At 45.6% G+C, this 8861-nt stretch overlaps 2 pseudogenes; one reads left to right on the forward strand and one right to left on the reverse strand.

The window, feature by feature from the left end:
* LOC114630716 overlaps positions 1-3883 on the forward strand; it is a 25399-nt pseudogene extending 21516 nt beyond the window's left edge.
* Positions 3884-7206: 3323 nt separating this feature from the next.
* On the reverse strand, positions 7207-8360 carry LOC114630707 (annotated as a pseudogene).
* Between the last annotated feature and the right edge of the window lie 501 nt (positions 8361-8861).

Consider the following 8861-nt stretch of genomic DNA (forward strand, 5'->3'; position numbering starts at 1 on the left):
AGTGAGGGACGCCAGAGCAGAAACTAAAACAGAAGTCATAGAGAATGCAGGTCACTGGCTTGCTCTCCATGTCTGCAAAGTTTGCTTTCTGTGCCCCAGGACTACCCGCCCAGGGATGGCACCTGACACAGGAGGGACCTTTCATGTCAATCATTAATCAAGAGCATGCCCCACAGACATGCCTACAGTTCCATCTGATGGAAACAATCCCTCAACTGGCACTCCCTTGTCCTAGATGACACTATGTGGAGTTGACAGAGAACCCACCAATCTGATTGTTCTCTTACCCAATGACTGTGTCAGGTACTTGTTAAATGTTTCAGTAAAGGGCCAGTGAGATGGCTCAGTGGGTAAAAACACTTGCTGCATAAGCCTGGAAATCCGAGTTCAATCCCTGCCATCCCTATGATGATGATGATGATGATGATGATGATGATGATGATAAGGATGATAATAATAAACTTAGTATATCTAGGTATGTTGCTGCATACTTATAATTCCAGCACTTGGGAGGCTGAGACCAGACTGGACCACACAGCGAGCCTCTGTCTCAAGAAACAACAAAGAGGCAGAGAGGTAAAATGGCTCAGTGAGTAAAGGTGCTTGCCAACAAATCCGATGATCTGAGTTCAATCCTTAGTGTCTAAGTGATAGAAGGAGAGACTGGACTCCCATTGGTTGTCTTCTGACTTCCACGTGCACTCTGTGTCACACAGTCATGCACACAGATAAACACAATAAAAAGAAAATCTTTTAAAAATGAACAAAAGTTTCTAACATACACTCTTGCAAGGGTTTTTATGACAATTTCATATCATCAGAAGGACTGAGACTCTGGAGTAGAGTTAGGCACCACCTCTGCCTTCAGGGAGACTAGTAGATAAATGCCTCCTCCCACATCATAGGATCTATGGATCCTCCAAGGGTCAAATGAAAATGTGGGGGCTGGAGAGATGCCCTAGCAGTTATGAGCACTTCTTGCTCTTCCAGAAGACCCAGGTTCAACTGTCAGCACCCACCTGGTAGAAAACAACTGTCAGTTACCTCAATTCCAAATCATCTGACACCCTCTTCTGTCCTCCAAGTTCACAACATGCATTTGGTACACAGACACATACACACATACACATTAAAAATACAATAACTTGTTTTTAAAAATAAAGTAGATAAATATGAAAATGTCTAGGAGAAAGACCAAATCCACGCTTGCCTAATTAAAGCAAGCTTTATTAAATGCTGGCCGGGAAGACGGACACTAGCTCCATCCATACCCAGGGTTCCCAGAGATGGTGTTGAATTTTGCTGATCAGGTGCTTATAAAGGCAAAACCCACAGGGCCGTGTACATTCTGCCTTCATCAGGGGCAAGCACACATTCTGATGTACTTCCTGACTACATACCTGCCACCTATCTGTGATCAAGCACATCCTACTCAGTTGGGGCAAGCACCCTTGTTTACTGAAGTGAAAATAGGTAGCTTGTTGTTTTACAAAAACAGCCCAGCGTTTCAGGAAATTATCTGTCCTGGGCAACTAGAGCTTACAGGTTAAGCCCTCAGAAGAATAGAATAAAAAGTTAAAAAGATTGTTAAAGCCTTGTGTCATCAACCAAATGATCTGCCTTTTGGTGTCTGATTTCCTACCACAAGCGGCTGTCACCCTGTTTCTTTCTCAGCCTCTAACTTCCGGTGTTCCCGTGTGTTTGCATTTTAGAAGTTCCAGCATGAGTTAAGCACCAAGTGCATGTAGATTACAGTGAGTACTGGGGCCCATGAGCTGCTGGGAAAGATCCTACAGAACCACATGTTTGGACCGCATCTCCAACTCCAAACTCTTCTGGAGGGCACTGGCCATGTTGCAGGTCAGAGCGTGATGGGAGGCCCCCAAACCTAGATGGCCATAGAAAGTATTTTTGCAGAGTTGGGAAGGGGTGTAGGACCAAGGTCTATTTTTTTCACAGACATATCTTTCTCGGGCATAGTCTCTGATTTGCATGTGCTTTTACACACAGGAACATTGAGGGGATCCCTGCAGGGATAAACATTCTGGGGAATTTGGGTGAGGTCTGTCTCTATAGCAAAAGGTGAGGGAGGTCAGCATCCACAGAGGAGCAAAAGGTCACCAGGTTGATCACAAAATCCACTCTCAGCTTTCTGGAAGGAATGCAGGCATTTGATCTTTATCTCCTTCACTGAGGAGATAAAGGCACATGATTGACATTCCTGGTTCCCTTAGTGCTTTGGGTGAGTACAAGGACCTCTGTGTCCCTGATCAGTACATGAGTGTGAAACTATAACCTCCAGGTGACATTCTTAAGTTTCAAGGATGCAACAGAAACCCAACTCTTAGACGGGCAGTGGAGGTGCATGCCTATAATCTCCAGAGGCAGAGGCAGGCGGATCTAGGAGTTCCAGGACAGCCAGGACTACACAGAGGAGACCTGTCTCAAAACAAAACAAAAACAAAAACAAAGCAAAAAAGAAACCCAACTTGTATTCCTCTAAGCTAAAGTGTTAGTCTAACGTCCATGTAATTAGCAACCCCAGTAGGAAGGAGTCTCTCTGTCCCTGGTGACTTGGGGGAGAGCCTGGTAGAGGGCTCCTATTGGCCTGTCTTGGGTCATGTGCACAACCTTGAACCGATCACTGTCCTCCAGGGGAAAGGATGCTCTGCCCACCTGCTTTGTGTCAAGCCAACTTTGGGGTGGGATGGGAGATGGGCTTGATTTTATCTTACGGCCTCCAGAATGGAGACTAACAGTTATACAAGGGGAAAGAAAGGGGCTAATGCCAGAGAGGGATGAGAATGTCTGCTGACCAGAGAGCATGGTGGATGGCTTTGAAGTTTGGTTGATATCCTTGATCATTGACCTATGGGGTTGTTGGGGCCCAGATGTAAATCTCACCAATTTTCCATTCATTATGGGCAGCTGATGGGTTACTGCCAACTCCTTTAACCCAGTTTTTCTATATACCTCATGATTACGGGACAAATTTTCCATAGTGTCTTCAGCCAGTCTTCAGAATTACAGCTCCCACTTTCTCATGTCTTTTCTTTCTCCCGGGACACTATTCTCAGTTCTCCTAGGCATCTACCCTGATGCTGACCTCATTGCTTCTTCCACAGAGATTCTCTGGACAGTTCAAGGCTCGCTGCATCAAGAGCCTTCTTCAAGTGATCCATTTTCCTCAACCACTGTCGGATGATGTCCGAGCTGCCCCCATCTCCTGCCATGTCCAGGTTGCCCACGAGAAGGAAAAAGGCACTCTTCCCTGGCTGGCTGTTCAACAAATAGTTTCTGAGGACCTTAAGCATCTTCGGAACTTTGTGTGACACTGTGTTTACAAAGCTCCGAGATACTCTGCCACATGGAGCTCCCATTTAGAGGGGTGGATGGATGGGGTAGGGACGGAGTGAAGTGGTATGACTGTGACAGAAGCTATAGAGGCAAAAAAGATACCAAGGGGTCTGATGTTTTGCCTTGGAGGGGCGCCAAGAAAGAGCAAGAGAAGGGCTCTTTGCACAGGAGTTTTCCATCTTCGGTGGCAGTTTTTCACTATTCTTGGCCCCATCTCTTTCTAGTCCGGGTAACAACCTCCTATACTTGCTTCCAACCTAACCCTGTACCCAATTCTTTAGCTCCTCCAGTGTTCTTCCTCAAATGGCCGTTCCTTTTCTTCAGTTATCCCTGCTCTTTCCCTCAGGTGATCCCCACAGCCTTGCTGAGCCTCCTACTCCTGTGCTCCATCACTGAGGCTAAGACACGTCTGGCTGCAGCTTCTTCAGTCTGTGAGGTTGTTAAAAGCATCCCCTCTGGGCCAGGTCAGAAGCGCAGCAGCACGCAAACCCTTGGAGACCCTACTGCCTGTGGTGCCCTGAATTGATGTTCCTGAGACCATGGAGGGGCAGAGTCCCTTTCAAGTTCCCAGGGGACTTGTGCCAGCAATACACATTGTGGGGACAATCTCTGTTTCGGGTGAGTGCGGCACTCACTAACAGCCCAGAATTGGGAAAGAGTCCTGTTTTCAGCCGGATCATTTCCATTTTTACTGGCGTCTTCTGCTCTCAGAAATAAAACTGTCTTGTTTTGGAACCTAACCTTGCAAAAAAAAAAAAATCAGTAATCAGACTCACTATACACAAACAAGGGAAGCAGGGGCTTCAGGTATTCTCAGCTAGAGAGAAGTTGTGTTCCAGATGTCATTCGAGAAAGACAATGCCAATTAGACAAGATTCTTGGGGACTAGGATGAGTGCCACATCCACTCAGAGACCAGTGAGCAGGGACTTTGGCTACATCCTCTCCCTGTGTTTGCAAGAAAGAATATAAGGAATCCTACTCTGAGGGGTGCTGGGCACCCTTTGGTGGTAGAACCCAACAAACACTAGAACGTTGTCAGCACTGCTTTAGACCGAAACTGTCACGGGTTTTGATAAATCAAAGGGACCCAGATTTATCCCAGGTCCAGTCTTCAGGTGCCTGCAGCCAAGGCTCTCACTGTTGAGATCTGGCTCCCCCTTGTAGCAGAGAACTAGCCAATTAATAGATGCCCCCAGGAACTCTCCCATGGAGAGAGTTATGGAAACTTTCAGTTGCTAGAGTTACTTTGAGATACAAGAGGGAAGTCAAGAATCAAGGAGAGTTGTGAAACAAAGGAGGTTAAAGTGCGACAGATAAAATCTGAGAATGTCGTCAGGCTTACAATGGTTATGCAGAGTGAGTAACGGAGACTTAGGGCTTTGTCCAGGGATTCGGGGCTCTAGGAAGAGCTATGAAAGTTCAGAAATGCCTTAGAATTTCATGTCTGCACTCCCTTCATGTGGGAAGGCACAGGAGGCGTACTGTGGGGCAGGATGTGTATCGGAGGCTACATAGCAAGATTGCTCTCCCTCTCAAAGAACTAGTCAGAGACAAATGGCCTACAGCTTGCCTCTAAATAGCTAGCACTATTTCGAGAAAGCAAATATCTGAGGGGACAAAAACTACTGGAGAAAAGGCCATGGTGGTGATGAAACTTGGGGTGGGGGGAACACAGCTGACCCAGAGACTCTATGACCAAAGAAGGTAAAAGGAAATGATCTCTGGGATACCCAGTGGCAGGATCAAAACCAAAAGGACTTAGGATAGGAGACAGTTGGACATTTGAAGTCACGACCATGCTGTCAGGTCAGCCAGGGGCCCTTTTTCACATCTTAGGTCAGCTAGCATGGGTCTTGAATATATATGTTAAAGAGTCTGTAAGGCCAAAGAAGGCAGTTTAAACCAGGTAGGGGATGAAAGTACCAACCTGGCTTCATACATGGGCTCAACAAACAGCAAAATGCCCAGTGTCCCATCTAAACCCAAGGCAGGATGCTTACACATGGATTAAATCTTAGTGTTTCAAGAACAAATTTTGCATACAGAATCTATGATAAAACACTCCCCTCGTGGGAGAGAAAAGAATTGGGTCTCTGTTCAGCTACAGAATTCTGAAGGCTACAGAATGAGAGACATAGAAGATGAGCTCTGTTTATAGGGTGCCCAGACTCCACAGTGATGTGAAGTGGAAAATTCTGGCTTCTTTGGAAAGCCAGTTATGTCAAATGATGTTCTCTTGGGGCACACAGGTGAAAGGATGTCTTACTAAAGCAGACAGGTGAAAGAATGTTTTCTTGAAGCACACACATGAAAGGACCCATGATGAAGGAATCTAAATATGACCCCACAGACAGTCGGCGAGGATTACTGAGCATTGTTTTGATTGCGCCACCTCGCTATTCTTCCCTGACAACATGTATATATTGGTTTTCCATACATAGCATTGTTGAGCTCAGCTTGTGGTAATGCCACCATTGACAGAAACTCACCAGAAGTTCCTGTGGCTTCTTGCTGCTTCTGCAGCTTTGCTTTGGGCCAGTTGTCAGTTTCTCTCTCTCTCTTTTCTTCTTCTTCTTCTTCTCCTTCTTCAGAGATTTATTTACTTATTAAATCTTATTATATATACAGTATTCTGCATGCATGTATGCCTACATGCCAGAAGAGGGCATCAGACCTCATTACACATGGTTGTGAGCCACCATGTGGTTGTTAGGAATTAAACTCAAGACCTCTGGAAGAGCAGTTAGTGCCCTTAACCACTGAACCACTGAGCCACTCTCCAGCCCTTAACAGTTTCTTCAGAATTGAACTACAGCTGCTGGTTCATTCATGGTGTCTGCCTACCAAGAGGTCTGGACTGCAGCTGCTGGTTTGTATTTGGTGTTTGCTACAGAAATGAACTGCTGCCAAAGAAGATTGAGCTCACTCCCAAAGAACTATTGCTAAACAGATACACATCCCCCGTATCCTAGTAACTTTGCTCTTCCACTACATCTGGTGTGTGGTCAGCAAGAGGAGAGGTTGAACATTTATTAAAATAGGCTGCAAAAGCGGTTAAGAGCACTGACTGCTCTTCGAGAGGTCCTGAGTTCAAATCCCAGCAACCACATGGTGGTTCACAACCATCTGTAATGAGATCTGATGCCCTCTTATGGGGTGTCTGAAGACAGCTACAGTGTACTTACATATAATAAGTAATAAATAAATAAATAAATAAACAAACAAACCTTTGGGCCAGAGCAAGAAGTGGCCAGAGCAAGAGGGAGAAGAAAAGGGGAAAAAATAGGCTGTAAAAAATTTACACCTACAATGATAAGGTATAAAAAGCAAGCAGGCAAGAAAAGCTTCACACAGATAAAGCTGGAAAATCCAAGCAAGAAAATGAAGGATAGCATTGAGCCATACCACAAAGTACAAAAGAAGTCTACATGCATCCACACCGATAAGTATAAACAAATAGAAAGTGGTGACAGGGGTGGCAAATCTTTCTTATTCGAGAATTTCAAGTAGAATGTGTCATATGACTTCTCCAGGAGATGGGGCTTAGTCATGCTAGGCCCACACCTCCAATAGGAGTTAGATTTCTAGGACACTTCTGGAAGCAAAGTATGAAGACAGGAAATAGTAACGTCAGATAGAGAGATGCAGCATGCACGCTCTACAGATGGCTTGACACTAGTGTTACAGATTGATAGCATGCCCCTCTTGATGTGCTGGAATAAGATGAGCGGGCCACTGCTGTGTATTCTCCATTCCTACCCCGCCCAAACATAGAACCTCAGTCTACACATAAAGAGAACATCACAGAGACTCAAACGTAGGGACTTCTTCTTTTTTTTTTTTTTTCAGCACACACACATGAACATTTATTTGCGAGTCGTAGGTTGTCAAATCAAATCTGAAAATGAGACATTATTTCTTTAGAAATGAAACAAAACAATCAGAACTGTCATTATTTTATGGGTTCCACACTACCACAACACTCATTTTTGACAGTTCATGATTATCAAATACCGGGACAATTTCCAGGGCACTTGGGAATCATTCTGGACGTGATTTCAATCTTCTTACCACTTCTGAAGCAATACGCAGGTAAGCTTTGGCCTCATCACTTTCAGGCTGAGAAAAGACAACTGGCTGGCCCACATCCGAAGCTTCCCTTATACTGAGGTGTAAGGGGACGTCTCCTAGAACATCAAGATCAAGGGTCTGTGCTAGTTTTCTTGCACCATCAGCACCAAAAATATGAGTTTTGTGTTTACATTTTGGACACTGGAAGACACACATGTTTTGGACAAGGCCGAGAACCGGCACATTGACTTTCCGGAACATCTCCGCACCCTTGCGTGCATCCATCAGTGCAATGTCCTGAGGTGTGGACACAATCACAGCACCTGAAATGGGAATGTTCTGTGAGACTGATAACTGCACGTCTCCTGTTCCCGGCGGCATGTCAACAACTAAATAGTAAAGCTGACCCCAATCAACCTGTCTCAAAAGCTTCTCAGTGGCTGACATCACCATAAGGCCTCTCCAGACAAGCGGTGCCGTCTCTTCAACCAAGAAGCCCATTGACATACAAGCAATGCCATAATTCAAAAGAGGCCTCATTAGGTTATTTGGTGATAATTCTGGACTTCCTCTCAGGTTCATCATCTTTGGGATGGAAGGACCATACACATCCACATCTAACAGGCCAACCGCCTTGGACGAGTCATTCGCGGCCAGGGTGAGAGCAAGGTTCACTGCGGTTGTAGACTTTCCAACACCACCCTTTCCAGAGGCCACAACAATGACTTCTCTAACACCTTCTATAGGTTTCTGCTTAGGAAGTCCTCGGGACATGATTTGTGTTCTTCTTTGTTTCAAGGCCTCACCCTCAGCGCCTAATAACTGGCGCCCACAACCCAAAGCTCAGCACCCCAGGGGCGGGACAGCGGCCGCGCCACCACCCCAGAATGACACCCCGCCAAAGAGCAGCAAACACCGCCAGGTCCCCATGGCGCGCGACTCTTCCCCCGTAGGGACTTCTTTTCTTTTTTTTGGTGTAGTGATAGAACACTTGCTTACGACTCAGAGGACTCTGGGTTGAGTCTCCAGCAACATGGTGCTCTAGATTGGATCCTGAACACTGGTGGGAAAATATGAGATGCTAGTGAAGGCTGGAGTTAAGAGTAAACGTACTAATGTTTTCATTTTATTGAGATAGGGTTTGTGCAGCTCACGCTGGCTTTGAATTTGCAGGATAGCCAAAAATGCCCTTCGATTCTGGATCCTCCACCTACCATTTTAATCTCATGGTCTTGACAAGGATACTGAAGTTATATACAATGTGAAGAGTGGGGTGGGGAGATGGTTCAATGGTTAGAGCACTGGCTGCTCTTGCAGAGGACTTGAGCTGAGTGTACAATGACTGGCCTTACCTTGTAGTGTCTATTGTGATGTCATATGGAGATATTCTGGAGACAGAGACTCTTCAGTTGAGAGGCTTGAGTAATGGAG

This window comes from Grammomys surdaster, unplaced genomic scaffold (genome assembly GCF_004785775.1).
Source record: "Grammomys surdaster isolate TR1022 unplaced genomic scaffold, NIH_TR_1.0 343, whole genome shotgun sequence".
NCBI classification, from domain to species: Eukaryota; Metazoa; Chordata; class Mammalia; order Rodentia; family Muridae; genus Grammomys; species Grammomys surdaster.